This window comes from Aethalodelphis obliquidens, unplaced genomic scaffold, assembly GCF_003676395.1.
Source record: "Aethalodelphis obliquidens isolate GAN/ISIS:26980383/991018 unplaced genomic scaffold, ASM367639v1 scaffold12, whole genome shotgun sequence".
Classification (NCBI taxonomy): Eukaryota; Metazoa; Chordata; class Mammalia; order Artiodactyla; family Delphinidae; genus Aethalodelphis; species Aethalodelphis obliquidens.
In genome coordinates, this window is record NW_020837956.1 from 10,279,936 (window position 1) to 10,302,623 (window position 22,688).

General features: G+C 37.6%; 1 long non-coding RNA gene across 4 annotated transcripts in view; it reads left to right on the plus strand.

Moving 5' to 3' along the window:
* The window catches only part of LOC113623809 (uncharacterized), a 576,501-nt gene that overhangs the window by 255,547 nt on the left and 298,266 nt on the right, over window positions 1-22,688 (plus strand). For all 4 annotated transcript variants that reach the window (XR_003434080.1, XR_003434081.1, XR_003434079.1 and 1 more), the window contains one exon: window positions 22,155-22,282. This is a non-coding gene — a long non-coding RNA (uncharacterized LOC113623809). The remainder of the gene's footprint in view (window positions 1-22,154; window positions 22,283-22,688) is intronic.

A 22,688-nucleotide genomic window follows, 5' to 3' on the forward strand; every position in this document is an offset into this window, starting at 1 on the left:
ATTTGACACTGATAGTCATGGATAGTTATCTAAAAATTATTTCTAGACTCCAGTTTAGTTTCATTATAATTGTACTGCATTGATGCATAGCCAGGAGAGATGAACAAAACAGCCATTCTGCATAATATGGACCAGTCCTCTTCACTGTGTTATTAAGAGGGATTTGACTTAGATACCCATATGTCTGCATTTAGAATCTCAGCATCAAAGCCCTTTAAAGTCCCTGTGCCTCCTTAGTTACTACATGACTGAAAATACCCTTTTTTAGTTTTAGCGATATTTATTAGAGATTTTAAAAAAATTAACTTGTATTTTATATTCCAGGCCTCTGCTGTGGATGAAAAATACATTTGCCATTTAAGTCATTTAGACAACAATTGTAGCCATATTTGATGAACAGAAGAGACTCCAAATCTACTTTCATATTTTCTCAGCCTTACTTATCTGACAGAATGTAGCTGACTTCTATTGTTTTGAGGGCTGTTCTACCTCTGAGATCTTATGATTCAATGCTCATGCACAACAGGTGCCTGTATGTGTCAGGGCACAAACAAAGCCTGCAGCAGTATGGAAATCCTCTCTCGGCATATCAGTCACTGGCATGCTTTGCTGTTGTTGTCAGTTTTCAAAATGGTTCTGCAAAAACAGACCTGCAAACTGGGACACAAGGAAAAAGGGATGGAAAGTAGAATAAGTGACAGCTGAGAGAGGCTTTATTTTTTTCTTCTCTGCCAAGGAAGAATTATATAGCCCGTGCCTGTTGGAATGGTGTGAACATGGGATTCCTGCCCATTTGCAATTCACGTTTTAAGTAGAGCACATAAAATTCCCATACACACTAATACTGAGGTTCTGAGTGTCCACAATTATCAAATATGCCACAAGCTATCAGAAACATCCCATGGACTATAGTTCAAAATCCTTCCTTTATCCAACACCTTAGACCCCTGTCTCGCAGGCTTCGGGAGAGGTTGAGATGTTGCAGTGGTGTCACGTGTAATTGGGGTGACATCCTCAGACACTGACAGTTTTCTCTGCCTTTGGGTTAGAGCACAGTTACTGGATCTGAAATCAGTTTTGCCTCTAAGTGTTAACATTTGGCTACCGAGTGTGTGTATGTTCACTATAGAAGAATTCATTTGGGATGTTTTGATGTTCAATCAGGAAAGGAATGTCCTGGGAAGTCTGCCATACCCTGGTTGTGATCTTAGTTACTTTACATAATCTCTCTGAATGATGAGTGTACAGTGAGTCCTGCCCTATCACTATTTATTGGACTTTGTCATATTTGTGCTTACCCATCATCTTCTGTTTAGTCTTTCTATATTTGCGAAAATCCTCAGGTTATGAGGCTAGTCTTACTAGGCTAGAAGTCAGAACCAAAATCCCCAGCAGCCTTCCTGGTACCTAGGATACACCTGGGATTCACCAGTCAAATGCACCAGACCTATGCTTCAGTTATGAGCAATGGGAAGAGTTTGGTGCTCAGTTCTCTTTACCTGGTGGGGAGGCAGTTGAAGCATTGTTGTTGGAGAAAACCACTACTTATTAAAAGTACATACAAACTATAAATGTGTCCTGATTTTAAAAGTTCAAAATATGAAAAAATATTAGCATTTTTAGAGTAAACACAGTACAATAATTTGTACTGTACTGTGAATGTTTAATGGTTTTGAGCCTTCCCTGGGATTGGTTCTGGTTTTAAAAAGAAGCCTGCCAACTCCAATCAATTTTTAGTAGCATATTAAGGAGGGAGTTCTCACCCAAGCCTTTAGTTCATCTCAACTGTGTTACAGTTACGTATCCCTTCATTTGTCCAAAAAACTTTGAGTTTATAAGGAAAAGATACTAGACCAGTATCTTAGTCAGTTTGGGCTGCTGTAATAGAATACCATAGACTGGGTAGCTTATAAACAATAAAAATCTATGTCGTATATATGGAATCTAAAAAAAAAAATGGTTCTGATGAACCTAGGGACAGGCCAGGAATAAAGACACAGACGTAGAGAATGGACTTGAGGACACCGGGAGGGGGAAGGGTAAGCTGGGACGAAATGAGAAAGTAGCATTGACATATATACACTCCCAAATGTAAAACAGATTGCTAGTGGGAAGCAGCCGCATAGCACAGGGAGGTCAGCTCGGTGCTTCGGGACCACCTAGAGGGGTGGGATAGGGAGGGTAGGAGGGAGACGCAAGAGGAAGAGGATATGGGGATATACGTATGCATATAGCTGATTCACTTTGTTATACAGCAGAAACTAACACACCATTGTAAAGCAATTATACTCCAATAAAGATGTTAAAAAAAAAAACAAACAAACTACGTCTACCAGTTCTGGAGTTTGGAAGTTCAACCTCAAGGTGCTGGCAGATTCGAAGTCTGATAAAGACATGCCTTCTGCTTCATAGATGATCATCTTCTCCCTGGGGCCTCACATGGCAGAAGGAGTGAGGCAACATTCTGGGGCCTCTTGCATAAGAGCACTAATCCCATTCATGGGGGCTCTGCCTTCATGACCTAATCACCTCCCAAAGGCCCCACCTCCAAATACCATCACAGTGAAGATTAGGTTTCAACATGTGAATTTTGGGAGGACTCATTGTCTATAGCAGTTGGTAATGTCTCATTTGGGACCTGATCTGTATTCACTTATATGATTTTATTTATTTCAAAAAAACCCTCTCCTTTTAGACTTTATCTCTTCCAAGGGAAAAAAAAAATCCAAATCGTTATTTTTAAATATAAAGTATTCCATTCTCCGAGGAGTTTAGTCAGAAATATTCTGCATCCTGCTGGATGCCTAATGGAAGTAAACACCAGAAGCCTCCTGTTATTTGAGATGTTAAAGATAGCAAGTGTTTACATATCCTGGATGTATGCTAAGAACTGTAATTCTCTTGGAAAAAAATTCTAAAGATAAAAGTTTGAGATAAAGTTAAGCTTTCTTCTTCTTCATGATCAGATCAAACAATCTTTAAAATAAGGTACTTAACCAAGATCTACGTAGGATGGCCCTTTACTTTTGGATCAGTTTCTATGACTAACTGGGGGCGTTGGAGAAGAGAAAATCATAATATATCCCAACTCAGTGACTTGCTGGTTTTATGGTTGAGATCAGCATGGAGCATCTAGTCAGAATTGTATCCAAATGCACTTCTGTAAATTTGCACAGAGGTCCCTTGGAACAAGAATTATTATCTAAGGGATAGTCATGTCACAGATGAGTCAGAATTCCTCTCTCTCCTTCTAGTTTGTTAGCCTTGTCACTTGAATCATCCCTATTAACCCAGGAGAAATAAACTTGATTTTTCAGTAATGATTGCAAGGACATTTCTGCCTTCTTGATGGTATGTCCAGGTAGATGCTAACAATAATGGTCCACACATAAAGATCTTGTTCTTTAGTTGCTGCATGTTTTACACATGTATAATTACCTCTTAATTAGCCCTAAGGGAGAGGGATACCTTTAGGTATTGTTTGGCTTAAAAGAAATTTTTCTTTTCAGTAAAATAATAGAGATATCCTGCCCAGGGTTTTTGTATTATATACAATTAGAGAGGTTACTCATTAATTTGGAATTTTTAAAATGTCTACAAGGAAAGTGAAACACCAACTGACTGGTGGGAGCTTTTTCACACATACATGGAATGCCTCTACTCAAAGAGAATGAAATTGATACCACATTCAGGTTACTGGCCTTCTGGTTATAATTGGTTTATTCGAATGAACATTTATTATCTACTCTATTTCAGGCCCAGTGTTGGTACTTTAATGAGGGATACATGGTGTCTGCCCTTAAGGTCCTCAGAGTCTTGTGTCTCAGAGACTCAGCTGGGTTAACACTGCAAGGATTGCTGAGTACTAATAAATCCAGGATGAAAATTACTTTGATTAGGAATTTGCTTTAGCGAAGGGTTTTAAATATCTTTTAGGTTAGAATCTTCATAGTAAAATCAATAATGTAATATATATCTAGCTACTGTTCACTCTTCTCAAATGCCCATAAATTATATAGAAGGTGCTGTTCAAAGAAGCTATCAAACTAAAATAGAGTCAACTGTGCTTAGTACAACTAAATATTATCCTTTGTTTTGAACACAGGTTTAAGAGTTGATCATAATATCAGCCAATGTTAATTAATGATCTGTTACGTCTCATTTGCGTTTCACAACCCTGTGAAGTAGAATTCATTAGTCAGAGGTTTTAGTTGCAAACAGTAGAATCCATCTTGGATAGCTTACCAAACCCACCGATGTATAGAATAGTATTACAGAGAATCTTTGAGAGGGTTTGAGAATCAGATGCAAGGCTATGTATCTAGGAACAACACTCAGTACTTATCTTCAGAACTGGCACAATGAAGAGACTACCTTTGTGCCACTGTCCCAATGAGGATAAAGTGCCAGGAACTCAAGTTTACCGCCACTATCATGGCCATCAGCACCCGTTCAACTTTTGTGTCGGGAACTCAACTTGCAACCAAATTCACTGGTGTGTTTTACAACCACTGGCAGCATGTAATTATAGGAATAATACAGGTACAGATCCTATTGACATTCTTCCTTTTGATTCATCCACTTTCTCCACCTTCTACATTCTTGACAGCTCTGAGTTCTCCAGTCAGTACTCACCACTCCCAAATCATGAGCTTTTTCAGGAGAAGGTGGTTATGATTGGATATTGGGAAATAGGTTGGCTGTTTTGGAGTCTCTTAACATTCAGGGGGAGGGTGGTCCTAGGTAAAGAGCTGGGGCGGGGGGGCAGAAAAAGTGTGAAGATACTGAGACTTTTGTAAAGCAGGGTCTGCAAGCTGACGGGTAAGAGGAGAGGAAAGGGGTATGGGAGTACATCAAATGAGAACGTTTTCTTAAGACCCTTGTTGTGGGGAACATCTACACAGCACTAACAATCACCTCATGCCGCATTTAAAATCATTCAGTCAAGATGGTTATTCTTGAAATAATGCTATTTGCAGCAACATGGATAGACCTAGAGAATATCATACTAAGTGAAGTAAGTCAGACAAAGACAAATACCATATGATATCACTTATATGTGGGATCTAAAATATGACACAAATGGGGCTTCCCTGGTGGCGCAGTGGTTGAGAGTCCGCCTGCCGATGCAGGGGACACGGGCTCGTGACCCGGTCCGGGAAGATCCCACATGCCGTGGAGCGGCTGGGCCTGTGAGCCATGGCCACTGAGCCTGCGCGTCCGGAGCCTGTGCTCCGCAACGGGAGAGGCCACAACAGTGAGAGGCCCGCGTACCGCAAAAAAACAAAAACAAAAATAAAATATGACACAAATGAACTTATTTATGAAACAGAAACACACTCACAGACATAGAAAACAAACTTAAGGTTACCAAAGGGGAAAGGGGGTGGAGGAGGGATAAATTAGGAGTTTGGGATTAGCAGATACAAACCACGATGTATAAAATAGATAAAGGTCCTTGTGTACCACAGGGAACTGTGTCCAATATCCAACAGTAAACCATAATGGAAAAGAACAGAAAAAGAATATATATATATATATATGTATGACTGAATCACTTTGCTGTACACCAGAAACTAATACAACATTGCAAATCAACTATACTTCCCTTAAAAATGGCTATTCTTGAGTGAAAATTAATGTTGCCATGTCTTTAGATAAGAGACTGTATTTTTTTAAACAGAAATGACAAAAGTAATACTATCAGAAACTTGTGGCCAAGAATCAGATTTAAAACAAGCAATTCCTGCTAATTACAACTTCATTGATTTTCTTTTGCCAAAGTCTTCCATTTATGACTCATCCGTATTTGTCTATTTACTTGAGAGTTTCCTCCGAGGTCAACATGCTACACAGTGATTCGGGCAGTTTAAAAAAATGGAGAGAAAGGCCTCTTTCACACTGCAAGTCACGAAGCTCCCCTGCCACTTCCCCTCCTCTGCTCTTGGCAAAGCAGGTGATCTTGGCAAAGGCCCCACTCCTTTCACATCCTCTGCCCAGGAGACTTTCATGGGACTCCATTTTCCCATTAAAGCTCTCTTTGATATTATTCAGGGGATAAAGACAAAGGAAAAGAAGAACAAAAGGATCCGTTTGAGGGAGTTTCTATAAACTTGTAAACTAAAGGCCTTATTGAAAAGACTTCAAATATGTATATGCTTCAATGATTATTTTTGAAAAGAATGGTATCAGTGAAATGATACCATTTGAATTCTTCTGCATGTTACAAGACATTACCAAGGGAAAAAAAACATGTGACTTTATGAAAAGGAGGATTTGGTCATCAGAATCATGCCTCCCAAAACACGTCACCCTTAAAAATCTAAAAAGACAAGAAAAATATCATCAAATGTGTTTGTCATGAGCATATTTTTAGATAGGTAAAATTTATGGTTAAAGTATATATACAGTTGTTTACATGCACTGAGGCTTATATAATCATTTGGAAATTTGTATTTATATGCGTATAATTTATGATTTGGGGGAAGTATTAACTAACACTAATTTAAAATTCTCTTTCTATCTTTGACTTAATAATATGACCTGATTATATATTTTGGTCATAGCTATAATTTATTTGATGTTGGTCCTTGGTCAGGGATGCCATCCCCCAATTTCAGTGTTGTTCATATGGAGAAATGTGGTCCAATCAATGATGACTTAGTTTCTGACAATTTCTAGAAGAATACTGTAATGAAAATTAGAAGTAGAATATTTGCATAATTCACTTATAGCTTCCTGTAAGGGTGTCTAGCACATACCACGTGACAGGTTCAATAAATAGTTCAAGGTATATTTAGCAAAAACCCCAAACAAACCACATTTCTGACCAGCAAGTATAGGATATTTACATGTGTGCAAAATGGAAGGGGACAGATAAATACATATTGGTATTTGGTTTTTGTGTATATTAATATTTTTTGGAAGGACACACAAACACAAATGCAATAATGGCAGTTACCCTGTTTGAAGTTGTGGAAGGGGCTGGATAGACAGAGGGCCAGGCTGGGAGAGTGGCTGTCACTGTGGACATTTTCAAACTTTTTTGATTTTTGAACTTTGTGATTGTACTATTTGTTCAAAATTAATTAAAATAAAATAAAAACAATTAGAAAATTTTATGTTTTAAAAATGAGTTATTACTCTTGTGAAATCTTTCTTATAAGCAACAGAGCTATAATTTCTTTTTTGATAATCTTTCCTTTTAATCTTGTTCTTTTTACCCAAACTGCAACATCTGGGACATAAATTATAAATAAATTTTACTGTAATTACTTTTTGGTCGGCATGTCATTTGAAAACTGTAAATTTGGGGGGACTATTCATATGTCAGATTTTACAGTCTATAAATTTGATGGCTTTTTCAGAAACTATGGCATTAATTGTCCACAGTGGGAAAAAATATAGAAAAGATTAAGAACTACATAAAATGGAATAACCAAGTACATGAGCCTCAAATGTAGACCTCAAGTTTTCATAAATGGGAAGCTTTCTGGGTTGCTGGATGGGAGACAGAGAAGATATATGTCTATGAAAATCATGAAGGCTTCTTAGAGCTCATAATTGCAAACCACTGAACTATATAATCTAAAGGTTCTTTCCAGCTCTACCAGTCATTCCATTGCAAGAAAGACATAGAGAAGCAAGAAAACAGTATGCAAGATGAGTCCTTTTAGAGCAAGCTGAAATAACTTGGAGTCTATTGGTATGCCTGTACTATATCAGTACATACTTTGACTCCAGTTTAAACAAGAAAAATGGTATTAAACATAACAAGGGATAACTTGTGTAAACAGAAGGAAGAAGTTCTTGATGATAGAAGTGTTAATTAATAAGACAAATCTTCAACCCTATAAATATTAACAAAATCAAAAGTTCCTTAGGTAATTTAGGCATTTTAAAGTGTTCTTTTTGAGCCCTGAGTAAAGGTCTCCACAGACAATTTAAGAAGTGTTACAAATAAATTATCACTTGGTGAAATAATTGTTTTTTCTTTATTATGTAACTAATTCAATGTTTAGGCAAGATTATTTGTTTAAGGTTTTATATTTTCAAGTTGTATACCCAAATGGTACATTTTTTTGTAGATTGTTTAAAGCATCAGCTGTTTTAATCACTACAGCTTTTTTATCTGTTTTTTTTTTGATGGTTAAAGGAATGACTTATTTTATGTTTATATTTAATGCAAATGAGAAAGAATTTACAAAATGAGAAATTGACACATTTAAATTTGCATTACATTTCATAATTTCCCTTGTAACCACCTCATTCTTTCACAATATTTTTTTTGCCTTTTTTCAGACTGGTTGGCTATGTGTTTAATTAATTTATTTAATATATCTTTATTGGAGTACAACTGCTTCACAATACTGCACTAGCCTCTGTCGCACAACAGAGTGAATCAGCCATGTCCATACATACATCCCCATATCCCCTCCTTCTTGATCCTCCCTCCCACCCTCCCTATCCCACCCCTCTAGGTCGTCACAGAGCACTGAGCTGATCTCTGTGTGCTATGCGGCTGCTTCCCAATAGCTAACTATTTTACATTTGGTAGTGTATATATGTCGATGCTACTCTCGCTTTGCCCCAGCTTCCCCCTCGCCCCCGTATCCTCAAGTCCATTCTCTATGTCTCCATCTTTATTCCTGCCCTGTCACTAGGTTCATCAGTACTTTTTTTAGATTCCATATATATGGGTTAGCATACGGTATTTGTTTTTCTCTTTCTGACTTACTTCACTCTGTATGACAGACTCTAGGTCCATCCACCTCACTACAAATAACTCAATTTCACTTCTTTTTATGGCTGAGTAATATTCCGTTGTATATATGTGCCACATCTGCTTTATCCATTCATCTGTCAGTGGACATTTAGATTGCTTCCATGTCCTAGCTATTGTAAATAGTGCTGCAATGAACATTTTGGTACATGTCTCTTTTTGAATTATGGTTTTCTCAGGGTATTTGCCCAGTAGTGGGATTGCTGTGTCATATGGTAGTTCTATTTTTAGTTTTTTAAGGGACCTCCATACTGTTCTCCATAGTGGTTGTTTCAATTTATGTTCCCACCAACAGTGCTGGAGGGTTCCCTTTTCACCACACCCTTTCCAGCATTTATTGTTTCTAGATTTTTTGATAATGGCAACAAACAAAAAGAATAAAATACTTAGGAACAAACCTACCTAAGGAGGCGAAAGACTTGTACTCAGAAAACTATAAAACACTGATGAAAGAAATCAAAGATGACACAAACAGATAGAGAAATATACCATGTTCTTGGATTGGAAAAATCAACATTGCAAAAATGACTATACTACCTGAAGCAATCTACAGATTCAATGCAATCCCTATCAAATTACCAGTAGCATTCTTCACAGAATTAGAACAAAAAATTTTACAAGTCATTTGGAAACACAAAAGACCCCAAATTGCCAAAGCAATCTTGAGAAAGAAAAAGGAGCTGGAGGAATTAGGCTCCCGGATTTCAAACTGTACTACAAAGCTACAGTAATCAAGACAGTATGGTACTAGCACAAAAACAGAAATATAGATCAATTGTACAGGATAGAAAGCCCAGAGATAAACCCATGCACATATGGCCACCTAATTTATGATGAAGGAGGCAAGAACATAAAATGGAGAAAAGACAGCCTCTTCAATAAGTGGTGCTGGGAAAACTGGACAGCTACATGTACAAGAATGATATTAGAACACTCCCTAACACCATGCATAAATATAAACTCAAAATGGATTAAAGACCTAAATGTAAGACCAGACACTATAAAACTCTTAGAGGAAAACATAGGAAAAACACTCTTTGACCTAAACCAGAGCAAGATCTTTTTTTTTTTTTTTTTTTTTTTTTTGTGGTATGCGGGCCCCTCACTTGTGGCCTCGCCCGTTGCGGAGCACAGGCTCTGGATGTGCAGTCTCAGCAGCCATGGCTCAAGGGCCTAGCTGCTCCGCGGCATGTGGGATCTTCCCGGACCGGGGCACGAACCCATGTCCCCTGCATTGGCAGGCAGACTCTCAACCACTGCGCCACCAGGGAAGCCCACAGCAAGATCTTTTTTGACCCACCTCCTAGAGTAATGAAAATAAAAACAAATGGGACCTAATTAAACTTAAAAGCTTTTTCACAGCAAAGGAAACCATAAACAAGATGAAAAGACAGCCCTCAGAATGGGAGAAAATATTTGCAAATGAAACAATGGACAAAGGATTAATCTCCAAAATATACAGACAGCTCATGCAGCTCAGTATCTTTCACAATATTGTATGTTTGTAAAATCTTTATTTGCCCTGATAGCTTTTATGGTCCCTAACATATTGCCTATATATTGGGTAAAAATTAATCTTGTAATCAACCTTAAAATTCTCAAGTTCTTCCAAGAAGGCATAAAGTGTATGCTAAAACACAACTTTCTTGGCTAACAATGTCTTTAGCATGAAATTATTCAATAATCCAGACTGGCCAGAAATTGATTTTTGGTTTGGGGAAAATATTATTTCCCTAATCCATTGGTACTACAATTGGCTTCTAACTTGAACTACTCGGAGAGATATTTAATATTAACACAATTTAATTATCAGGAGTCTATTGCATCAGTGTACTAAACCACATTTTGAAACCTGAATATAGTTTCACAGACCCTCAATAATACATTAATTTACTGTATTATTATTTTGAATTCTCAGCTAATTATAAGATAATAAGTGGCCTTGAAATAATTTCTTTTGAATTTTATTTTATATACAGCAGGTTCTTATTAGTTATCTCTTTCATACATATTAGTGTATACATGTCAATCCCAAACTCCCAATTCATCACACCATCACACCACCAAACCCCCACCAGCACTTTCCCCCCTTGGTGTCCAAACGTTTGTTCTCTACTGTGTCTCTATTTCTGCCCTGCAAACCGGTTCATCTGTACCATTTTTCTAGGTTCCACATATATGCGTTAATATACAATATTTGTTTTTCTCTTTCTGACTTACTTCACTCTGTATGACAGTCTCTAGATCCATCCACGTCTCTACAAATGACCCAATTTCATTCCTTTTTTATCTCTTATCTCTCTCTCATTCTAATTTGCAACCATCACTACACTTCACCCTTAACTACTTCTGCTTGTAAATCCTAAGAATAAGAACATTCTCCTACATAACTACAATGCCAATCTCACACCTAAAATTGACATTCAATATATTACATAGTGTGCTATCCACGTTCAACTGGGAAAATGTCTTTTAAAGCTACTTTTAAAAAGTCAAGGGCTTCCCTGGTGGCGCAGTGGTTGAGAGTCCGCCTGCTGATGCAGGGGACATGGGTTCGTGCCCCAGTCTGGGAAGATCCCACATGCCGCGGAGTGGCTGGGCCCGTGAGCCATGGCCGCTGGGCCTGCGCGTCCGGAGCCTGTGCTCCGCAATGGGAGAGGCCACAACAGTGAGAGGCCCGCGTGAAAAAAAAAAAAAAAAAAAAAAAGGCAAGATACAATCAGAGTTCTTACATTACATTTGGTTGTTATGTCACTTCAGTCTCTTAATCCAGAACACTCCGCTTACCTTTTTCTTGTTTGTTTTTAATGACACTGTCTTTTTTCTTTGAAGAGCATAAACCTATTGTCTTGTAGAATGTCCTACGTCCTGAACTTTAAAAATATTTCCTCCTGGTTAGTAATCTTGTATTTAATATGTAATGTGTAGAATGATTTGGAAGGTTGTATGAATATCTTGTTACTCCCAAACTTTTCACCCAATGGTTTTGGCAACTAATGATGATCTTTGTCTGGGTCAGTTATTACACTGATGATAGAAATGGTATTTTTATGATTTAGTCCCTCTCTATCTACATTTATCAGCTATATTTCTACATATGCATTATTACTATAGTTGAAGTTAAAATTAAAAATGAGCCTTTTTCCTTCAGTGTGAATAACTCACCAGAGTGATCAATTTAGTTGGTTGGCACAGTTGGTCAGTATGTGCTGCTGAAGAAGCCAAGGCCATGGTTTCAGTGATCATATGGGGCCAATTACCTGGGCTCTGTTTCAAGGCCATGGGTATAATTTTCCTCTGCCAACTCAGGAATGTGTGCCAGCAGCCATCTCTGAAACAGTGTATGTAATGGGGCTAGAGCTGTACAAATCATCTTAATTCAAAACATGAATTCTACTAATGGTGGATCATCTCTTTACATGAAAGATGACAATCATTACTATATAAAAGAAGTCTATGTTTTCCAATTCATTTTTTTAGGTCCTGTTTTATGACTCGTTTTTCTATTTCTGGCAGGGATTAAGGACCAGCTACCCTAAATACTACTTCTGCTGAAAGAAACTAAAAATGATGTAAATATTTTTACAGTGAAAAATGATATAAAATATATATTCTAAAAAAGACATTTGAAGATTAAAAAAAAGAGGATGCCTACTGTTAGAAAATTTATTCTCATAAAACCTCCAAAATCTAAAGACTATTTTCAAGAAAAAGCAAAAATGATCACAGAAATAGAAGAAAAAAATTGTTGAACAATTCAAACATTGTCTGAATAAAATAATGACAATAGTGTCTAATGGTATATAAATTGGGAAAGGAGATGATTGATACTAATGCGTTTTAAAGCCCTTTTACTGTTCAGTTGTAGTTTAATGTTAGACTTTGTTAAACAAGCAAGTTAAAATGTTAAGGGTAATCACTAAAAGGATAGAAAGAGTATCTGAGAAAAAAGTGCATTAAAGAAAAAAAGAAACTAAAAACTCAATAAAAGAGCAAGACGACAGGAAAAAAGGATGGCGACAAGTGAGACTAATAAAAAATAGAAAATACCGTAGGAAGAAGTTCGAATAGGTCAATAATTATAATAAATGTAAGTGAAATTAACTCACCAGTTGAATGACAGAGATTGTAAAGAAATAAATCATTCAGATAAATGTTATTTATAAACAACACATCTAAAGCGTAAGGACACATAAAGGTTGAAAGTGAAAGGGTGGAGAAAGTTTTATCAGGCAATTACTAATGAAAGAAATCTGGTGTGGCTATATTAATACCAGAAAAAAAAAAAAGAATTTTAAGGCAAAAAAGCCTAACGTATACAGAAGGTCAGAACACAATGAGAAAAGTTCGCTTTCACTAGGAAAATGCAACAATTCTAAATAAATGTACAACTGATAAAACAGCCTGAAAATATATGTGAACTCAAACCCAGCACTATCACAGTGAGAAATTTCATACCGTTGCCCATTATTGATAGGAAAATAGACAAAAAATAAGTGAACTTTTTATAAGATTAGAATAGACAAGTGCAAACTTGATTTAATGGACATATACAGAATTCTGTATCCAACATTAAAGAATATACATTCTTTTCAAGCTTTTATAAATGGGGCATTTATAAAAATTGATTATGTACTGGGCAATGAAGCAAATTTCCATCAAATTTCAAAGTTATTGTTCTGGCCAAAACCTCAGACCACAATGTAATTAAGTCAGAGCTTAAACACAGAAGGATAAATAAAAATTTTCTTAATATTTGGAAATCAAAAGAAATTTTTAAATTACTCATAAAACAAGGAAAATCATAATGGATATTAGAGATAAATACTAAGGAATGAAAGAAAATAATACTTTATAAAACTTGCGGAAGGCAATAAAAGTAATGTTTTGAGAAAAACTTTAACCTTAAATGCTTATATTAGAGAAAAATAAAAGTTGAAAATTAGTGGACTAAGTAAACAACTTAAGATATTAACAAAAGCATAACAACATTAATCTAAAGAAAGTAGGAGGAAGGAAATAATGGAGATGACAGCAAAAAAAAAATCAATGAACAAAGACAGTAAAGATAGTCAACAAAGAATTGAATTAAACATAAGAAAAGCATTTGGCAAAACTGAGCAAGAGAAAAGAGGGAAGACAGAAATAAATAGCATATTAAAATAATTAAAAAATAAAGGAATAGGATTGGAAAGGAGGAAATGACAGTAATTGTACATTAATTAAAATTTCCAGTTAAAAAGCAAATATTTCAGATTACATAAAAAAATACAGTCTGTTTTCAAGATACACATAAGGGCATGAAATGTTGGAAGTAAAAGGTCGAAAACGTGATACAGGAGGTTAATACCAACAAACAGAATGATAAAGAAGCTATCTTAATAGCACAGCAAGTAAACTTTAAGAGACAAAGTTCAAATAATGCACTACGAGAGACAAAAAACTACTGCTTAATGAAGTCTGAAGTCACTAGCAAGTTGTAAGAGTTCAAAACTTCTATGAATTTAATAAAGACACACGCACACACACACACATGACAAAACTACAAGTAGAATTTGTCAAGTTCACTATCACATATTTTAACACATATTTTTCAGTAATTGACAGACTGAATATGTTGATAAAACCTCTTTGAAAAACCACGCAATATTATCTTGTAAATTTAAAGACTTGTGCTAACCACACGACCCAGAACTTTCACTTCCAGGCACATGCCTAAGAGAAACTCTTGGACCTGTGAACGAAGAATGTTTGTATCTGTAATGTTTGTAATTGCAAAAATTTTAAGCAACTCAAATGTCCACCTGAACTGACGGTGTATTCTGTGGTAGAACAAAATGCAGAACTGATAATTAATGAATTTCAGCTGCATTAGTCAACCTGTATGAGTCATCATTTTAAAGTAAATAGGCACTTTTCAGAAGAATTATGCCAGTTGTATAAGGTTCAAATAATGCAAACTAAATACTACATTGTTTTGCTACAAACATATGTGATAAAGCTACAAAGAGAAGTATGGGATTAATAAACACAAAATTCTTGGGAGCAAGGCTGTGAGCCACACACCAGGCAGGAGGTCACATGAAAGCACACAGGAGCATCAAAATGACTGGCCATGCTTTATATTTTAAGCTAGGGGCAGGTAGCAGCCTGAGAATTCATATGTATTCTGCATATGTTATAAGTATTCTTTTGCGCTTATTCAATCATCAGTATAAATAATATGATATAAAATAATGTAAATAAGATTGAACAAAGAGGAGTAGATCTTTCAGAGTCCTTAGATAATTTTGCTTGGGGAGGATCTGGAAGGTATTGAATAAAAAATCAGATATATTAATAAGATAATTAATCTTTTTCCAAATGTAATACAGATTCAGACAATGTTTAAAAAAAAAAACAGTAAAACATCCATGAGCCTCTGCATCTTCATGTCCTTGTTGTTTGCAGTCAAACTTAGACCTGCCATGATGGGTTTATCAGCCCTAAATATATGTGTTAATAATTTATTTGTTCCTTTCCTAAGCTCATATTTCTTCTCTCTTGTGTCATCCTGATTTCTGCAATTATGCCTTTTATAAGCTCAAATAGTCAACTGTCAACACCCCCTAAATTGAGTGAGTGGGGTGGGACGATTCAGCCTGTGTTTCCCCTGGAGTGGGGAAAACACTCTTATTTGTGGCAACGCTCAGGTCCCCAGAACAGATGGAACTTATGTCCTGTAAGAGTCCAGCAATGAGTCTCAACTGGATAGTTGATGAAAGGCTGGGTGGAAAATTAGGCCTGAGGTATGGAGTCAAAAAGGGGGTGATGTGTAAGAGTGTGTATAGGGGTGGGGGGCTGCAGGGGAACTGAGGTGCTAGGAAAGCTTAGAGTAAGAAGTAGAACAGTGAAGTGGAAACTAACTTGGACAAATTTGGGGAAAAAAAGGCAAATGTGAAAGGTTTTTATGAACTCTACTGTTCGGTGGGTAGGAGTTGGTTTCAGTAAACAGGAGTCGGAAAGGGATGCTTTATCTTTCTGCTTCATCTTTTAAAAAATTGTTTGTTTTAGATTATTCCATCAAGTCACTTGTTTCTTTTATTTACCGACTTATATACACATAATATTTCACTCATTTCTTAACAGGACAGTGAGCTTCAGCAATAAAAGTGTCACTGTTGCAGAGGGTGGTCAGTGGTATGTAAACGGGTAATTTGGGCAGACTACAAATAAAATCCTAACCATTGATCATCTTGTGAAGAGGAGAAAAATTAATTTAGTTTCAAAGGAACATTTTAATCATAAAGCAGTGAGTAAAGGTTGCATTTGAATGAAAGAACCAAGACATTAGTTTGATTATTTTTGGATTGCCTGATTGCAGTCGTTTCAGTTCCAGTCCCTGTATCACTAATGTTTTCCCAATCACATGCCTATTGATTCCTAACTCTCAAGCCAAGGAAAGGTAATAAAACAGGTTACCTTTTAAAATGAGTAAAGAAAATAGAGTATGCATACTTGCCCTACTCAGAAATGGGGAGAACTACTTTGGTCACATTCCTTTTCCTGCAAAAAAAAAGTTACAGATTACCTCCTAGTGCCTAAGAACTTTTGGTCAAATGATTAATATCACAGAGACTCTTGAAAATAAATGTGTCTCACTCAAACAATTACTAAGTATCACTGAGGCTAACAGAAAAATAAGTTATGTCTGTTTTCTTCATTCCAAAGTTAAAATTGAATCCTGTTGGATCAATAACAAGTCTAAGAGCAATATTCTAACTGAATCAGAGTGTGGGATGAGAACTATGAAAATTAATTGTCGCTGTCTAAAAATGCTGTCTAGGCCAGAATCTACTGTCTTTTCCCTCCCCCATCGCTTCTTCTTCCCCTGATATTACATTAGGAGAAATTTAGTAGTATAAAAATAAAATGGAGAAAAGTGTTGTCTTACAGCAAGAAAACAGCCTGTCCTAAAAGCCTTATCTTCATGGTGGTTTACACTCTTGTCAGTATCAGAAGTCAGCTCTCAGGTGAAGAGTTCATGAAGGCTTGGTTGGCTCTCAAGAAGTGTAAACATTGATTATGATAAAGTTGACCTCTGGAAAACTTAAAAAATTATTTCATATGCACATTTTTCTTAATGAAGCCCGATTTAAGCAAGCAAGCAAACAAGAAAAAAACAAACAAGCACATCAGATTTTGAAACTGCTGTGTAACAGTGAAATACTTGAGGTTTATCCAGGACTCAGGAGTGACCGTTTAGTTTAACTAGATGCTGAAATGGATTATGGGTAAAACAGAATTTTAAAGGGCAATATGCACGTAAACAATCATATCAATATAATAGGGTTATATTTCCTCTGCCTCCTTGCAGAGGTCACTGTCATCTGATACTTAAGAGATAGGTCCTATGTTATATAGCCCTGTAATAATGCACCCCTACTTGTACATAGGAGAAAAAAATGATTTCTCCTAAGTAGTTGCACAAGGGCTCCCTTGCAACTATTTTGAACATGCTCCATCCATCTGTCCACAGCATGTTCAAAGATATGTTAAAATACCTTTCTGGATGTACAGAAATCATGATTTAAACTTACGAGTAAAGTCGAAACAGTAGTACCTCACCTTACGGTGTCAAAAAGAACAAAAAATGTCTCATATCTTGGCTATTGTGAATAATGCTTTTTTTTTTTGTTTTAGAAGTGAGATCGTTGACAAACTTAATGCCTTATGATCGATGTAATTTACATGGTCTCTGTTGGGGTCTAGAGTTTAAGTCCTCCCTAGGTCATTCTAATCAGTACCAAGGTTGAGAACCACTGTGTTAAACCAGTGATGTTTCCTGGAGGGCTGCTTGACTGGCTTCATTTCTCTCCCAGGTGAGAAAGCAGAAAGCAGTGATTCTCTTAAACATAGAGAAGTGTAGGAAATCTCCACCTTCGAATCACCTGGGGAGCTTTACAGATACCACTGCCTGGGCCACTGGGTAGAGAACCACAAGCATACAAAATATAAGAATGAAAGAATAATATTAGTATAGATTTAATCCTTAATCACCCTAATTTATATATTGAAAGTAAATCATCTTAAAACTAGTATTAGATTGAATCATATGAAAATGTTTATGAACATACATAAAAATGGTCAGACATCAATCTAATACCATTAAAAAATAAATTACTCATGCTGCATGTTCTAAATGATTGGAATTTATTGGTACCAATGCTAAGAAAAGCTGCTCTAAAACTTAATTTATTCATTTGTAAAATGAGAGACTGTCCTGGGTGAGGAGGAGGATGATGCCTGTGCTCCGCAACGGGAGAGGCCACAAAGGGGAGAGGCCTGCGTACCGCAAAAGAAAAAAAACAATAGCGTAAGTCAGTCAGATATCACTATTATTATTGGAATCACCAGGAATTCTCCGGGTTTCTTCCTCCTGTTTAGGGGGTGCCAGTGTACCTGACATTGGATTAGACATTGGTGTATGGTTAGGCTATTCAAGATGGATGTTTTCTTGCTCTCTAAATCCCCTGCTCGACCAGTTGCTGCTTCAGTCACATGGCTATCCAATCCGCTTAATTATAGGGCTTAATTAGCCCCTGGTAACTGATGAGCACACCTGACGTCAATTCCTTCCTATAAATGGTAGCGTCCTCCCCTGAGTAGGAAAGATGGCCGCCATGTCTTGCCTGCTGTCCTGTTGCTCCAGGGTCCGTTGTGTAAGGTCACTCCATCCAATAAACCATGGGTGTCTTTGCCGCTGTCTCCAAGCTCTTTCTTCAGTCTGGAAGCTGGACAACTTGCAAGCCTGCGGGGTGCAGCCCAACAAATGGTAATTCAAGATTAATTAAGCACAGTTCTTGTCCTCACGGAGTCTCAGTCAAGTAGGAAAGTCAAAAGGTAATAGGACTAGGCTGCCCCCGCTGCCTCAGGCGCTCGTAGGCCTGCCCTGGGGGCCTTCCACGTCTTACAAGCCCCCAGCCCGAAGTGCGAGCTGCCAGAATGCTGCGTTCATCCTTGTTGAGCCACCACGCTTTTCCTCATTATCTGCCTTGGTACCAAGGAGCTGCTCCTGCTTTTCTGCCCGGGCTGGGACCTCCAGTACCGTCATCACGTAAAGTGGTGAGAGCTGCCGTCCTTGTCTCTTTTCAGATTTCAAAGGAGACTTTTTCAACTTTTAACCACTGTGCCGTCTCAAGACGCCACTTGTCTGTAGGAGGGGAACTTGGAGGAGGAAGGGATGGCTCCAGGGCTGCTGAAAACCTGGTCAAAGGACTCGGTGACCTTCGGGGACGTGGCTGTGGACTTCTCCATGAGGAGGGGGCATTGCTGAACCCTGCTCAGAAAATCCCGTACAGACATGTTGCTGGATAACTTTCGGGACCTGGTCTCAGTGGGGTATCTCCATAAACTCAAACTGCTCACCCAGGCAGAGCAGGAAGAGCTGAGGACAGAGGGGAGAAGAATTCTCCAAGACACCTGTGCAGGCCAGAAGTCTCAATTTCAAACCAAAGAGACCACTGTAAAGCAGATTAAATTTGGGGCAAACCATCTACTAGCAGGAAAAGGTGCAGACCTTCTATGGGGAAGAATCCCTGTCTTGCAAAGAAAGCAAGAAAACCTTTAGTTACCACTGATAATATCCTTAATCAACAGGCATCAACTCAACCTGGAGAGAAACCCCATGAATATAATCAATGTGGAAAAGCCACTGGAAGGAATTCTAACCATTTTATGCCCAAGAGAAATCACACAGGAGAGAAATGCAATGAATGTAAAGAATATGGGAAAGTGTTTGGTTATCCTTCATCCCTTAGGATCCATGTGTGATGGCTCTCAGCTGGTGAGAAGCCCTATTTAATTAATTAGTTAATTTATTTTGTGTGTATGGATGGGGCAGAGCTCGGTTGGGGCAGGGGAGGGGGCTAGCAGACCCTGACCACAAAACTGAAATGCTGGAAGGACACCTGCTTGGTGGCTGTGAGGGGCTGCATGTCCCAGGGTGGGCTCAGCATGGGGACCTCCCCTGTGAACTCTTCCCAGCCATGCTTTGTGAAGCGTGGGCATGAAGGGCAGAGGCAGGTCATAGGGCATCCCAGGACAGTGTCCTGACGAAAGGATGTTTTTTTTTTTTTTTTTTTTTTCACATCATCTGCATTCCTCTTGCTGGACCCTAAGCTGGCGGGTTACCTCCTCGTATCTGAGTTTGGAAAGATCACATTGTAGAAGATGAACTAGTTTTCTTTGCCTAACATTATGGTGCATTAAAAATAGATGTCATTATCATTATTATCATTTTCAAATGTTAGAACTAGGAAGGCCTTGGAGATGTGGTCTAACACTACCTAAAGTCATAGAGTTTTATGTTATATTTAAAAGAACCTAGGTTGGGGAAAAAGAGGTAAAATTCGATATCAGTTTCCTGAATAGTTGGTGTAAGGAAATACAATGATATTGCTTGAAGCAAAACTGTGTTGCATCATATTGTACTTAAATTCAGAATGTTTTTTAAGAGGTAATGAAAGCTTGAGATGTCTCAGGTGTTAAGTCATAAGAGGATTTTCCAGTTTTCAGGGAGATTTTAAGCAACTCAGGCATAAATCAAGATCCAAAATATGTTGATTACCTAGTTGTTTGGAAAATAGATTTTGCATAAAAATTGTTTAACTTCACAGACAAATCCATAGGCGTTTAATTCATAATATAGCTGAAGGTAGCACTCTTTTGGATGTCATTCATACTAGTATAGGTAAAAATGTGTGATCATTGCAGGGGGCTTGTGGATTTAATGGTTCACCAGCCCCGCCAGGGCCGAGACCATTATCTGTCTTGATCACTATTGCATCGCCAGTGCCTGGCAAAGCGCTTGACATATAGTAGGTGCTTACTGAATATTTATTGAATGAATGAAATAAACCAACCACAGGAATGTCAGTGTTTGACCTGGACCATGGATGGCAGCCAATGATTTGAATGCCTTCAGGATTCTCTTTCTTAGCATTTCCATAATCTGCCTCTTTGTGTGTTGGCTTTATTCTTTCAGACCAGGTCATCCTTGTGGATGGAAACTTGGTCATGTGGAACATTTATGTCCACATCTTGTAGGTTTTGCATTAAACAAAAACTGTCTCTACTTTTAGAATTCAAACTCTAAGGGGATGTGTTCTGATTGGCCCAGGTGGAATTCAGCACTTACTATTAGAACAATCAGCCAGGGCAGGTAGAATCATGTAAGAATGTGAAAACCTCAGGAACTGCATGGTTGGAATGAGGAAAGAGGCTTTTGCCAGTTTCCTCTCTGCAAACTTTATTATCTTTTAAGAGAAGAGGCTTATCCAAACTAATGGGTTATAAAGAGAAAAAGGAGTTGGATTCCTTCCTTCTAAAGTGTATGTTCTTTATCATGATTCATGATGACACGATCTGAAGGACAAGAGCCTTCAGGTGTGCAGAACACTAAAATGAAAACAAGTTACTATGGTGAAAACACACAAAGAAGAGTCTAGGAGAACAACTGAGAAGTAATGAGAAAAAGCTTCCCGACATATGTCTAGAGAAGAGAAATGTTATTTCATTCAGCCAGACGTTTCTACAATTGTTGAGCAGCTACTGTGTGCCAGGTTTTGCAAATGGACTGTATTTAGGTCAGTAAGATCTGAGGGGCAGAGTTTTTGCCCCAGACAAGCTGGAATCCACCTGTGTGAAACTTACTCTCTGAAACATCCATATGAAACCAACAGTGGGAAACCACAAAATCTACTTAAAGAATTATGTAGAGCTCCTGCACACAATGTTTCTTCAAGTCAAAGCAATAAGGTTGGCATTAGGAATTCCTCTCTTCATTTTCACCAACAGCTCTTTTCCCTCATCTGATCTATGATGTAGCCATATATCCTTACATGTATGTTGGATATACACTGGTTAATAACAAAGTCTCCAATCTTCTTTTTTGTCTTGTTTAGAAAATTTTCTTACTCCTATGCTTCTGAGGACTATTTCTTTCCCTCTCTCTCTCATACACATACCCTTCTGAGGTGTTTTTGATAAACCCACTTAGGGAGGAGGCTACATGGTCTCTAAGAACCTATTATTCCCTATATTTTCTACATCTTACTTTTGAGTCGCCTGCATAAAGAGCTCCCTGGGTTTTAAAGCTGTATTGTTGCAACTTAAGAAAAAGCCAGAATGAGAGGTAAATTTTAACCCAGTTCCACAATTATCCAGCAGAGCTTCAGTAAGAAATTGTGCTTCTATTAAATCCTGTTTGAACAATTTTCTAAATACTGTATAAGTATGTGAAGTTCTGTTGCATGTACATCAAGTGAACTAATGCCAAAGAGTAAGTTTTGTTTTCCCTCATGTGTGTGTCTTCTATTTTTGAACACCTTAGGTTGGGAAGCTCTTCAGACTTGCCTTCTGCAAATCACTGGGTATGGAAACCTTACTGCAGATGTGGAAAAACTGCACAGAAAATCCTGTGGTTCTGATAGTGCCCAACGTGAAGAAATGCTTTTGAAGGTTAGTCCTTGAACACATTTTAACCCTTCACCTAGGTCAGCTAATGTTTTCCAAGTACCTGCTGTGTGCTAGGTACTGCTCCGGACATTAATGGTACAAAGGTGAATAAGACATGGGTGCTGTAACTGGTTGGTAAAGCCTCATTTTCTTGCTGGTTCAGATGTTGGAGGTAAATTTCCATTAGAAAATTCATGTGAGAAGTTTAAGGTAAAGCCAGTTTTTGAGGTGTGATTGACATGAAACGTTATATTATTTTCAGGTATGCAATGTAATGATTCGATATTTGTGTATGCTGCAAAAGGATCACCACAATACGTCTAGTTAACACCCAGTCTTCTTAATGATTAAGCCAGCAGGCAATAAAGCCAGTTCCATTGCACAGGTTTCCCCAGTTTGTCCTCTGTTG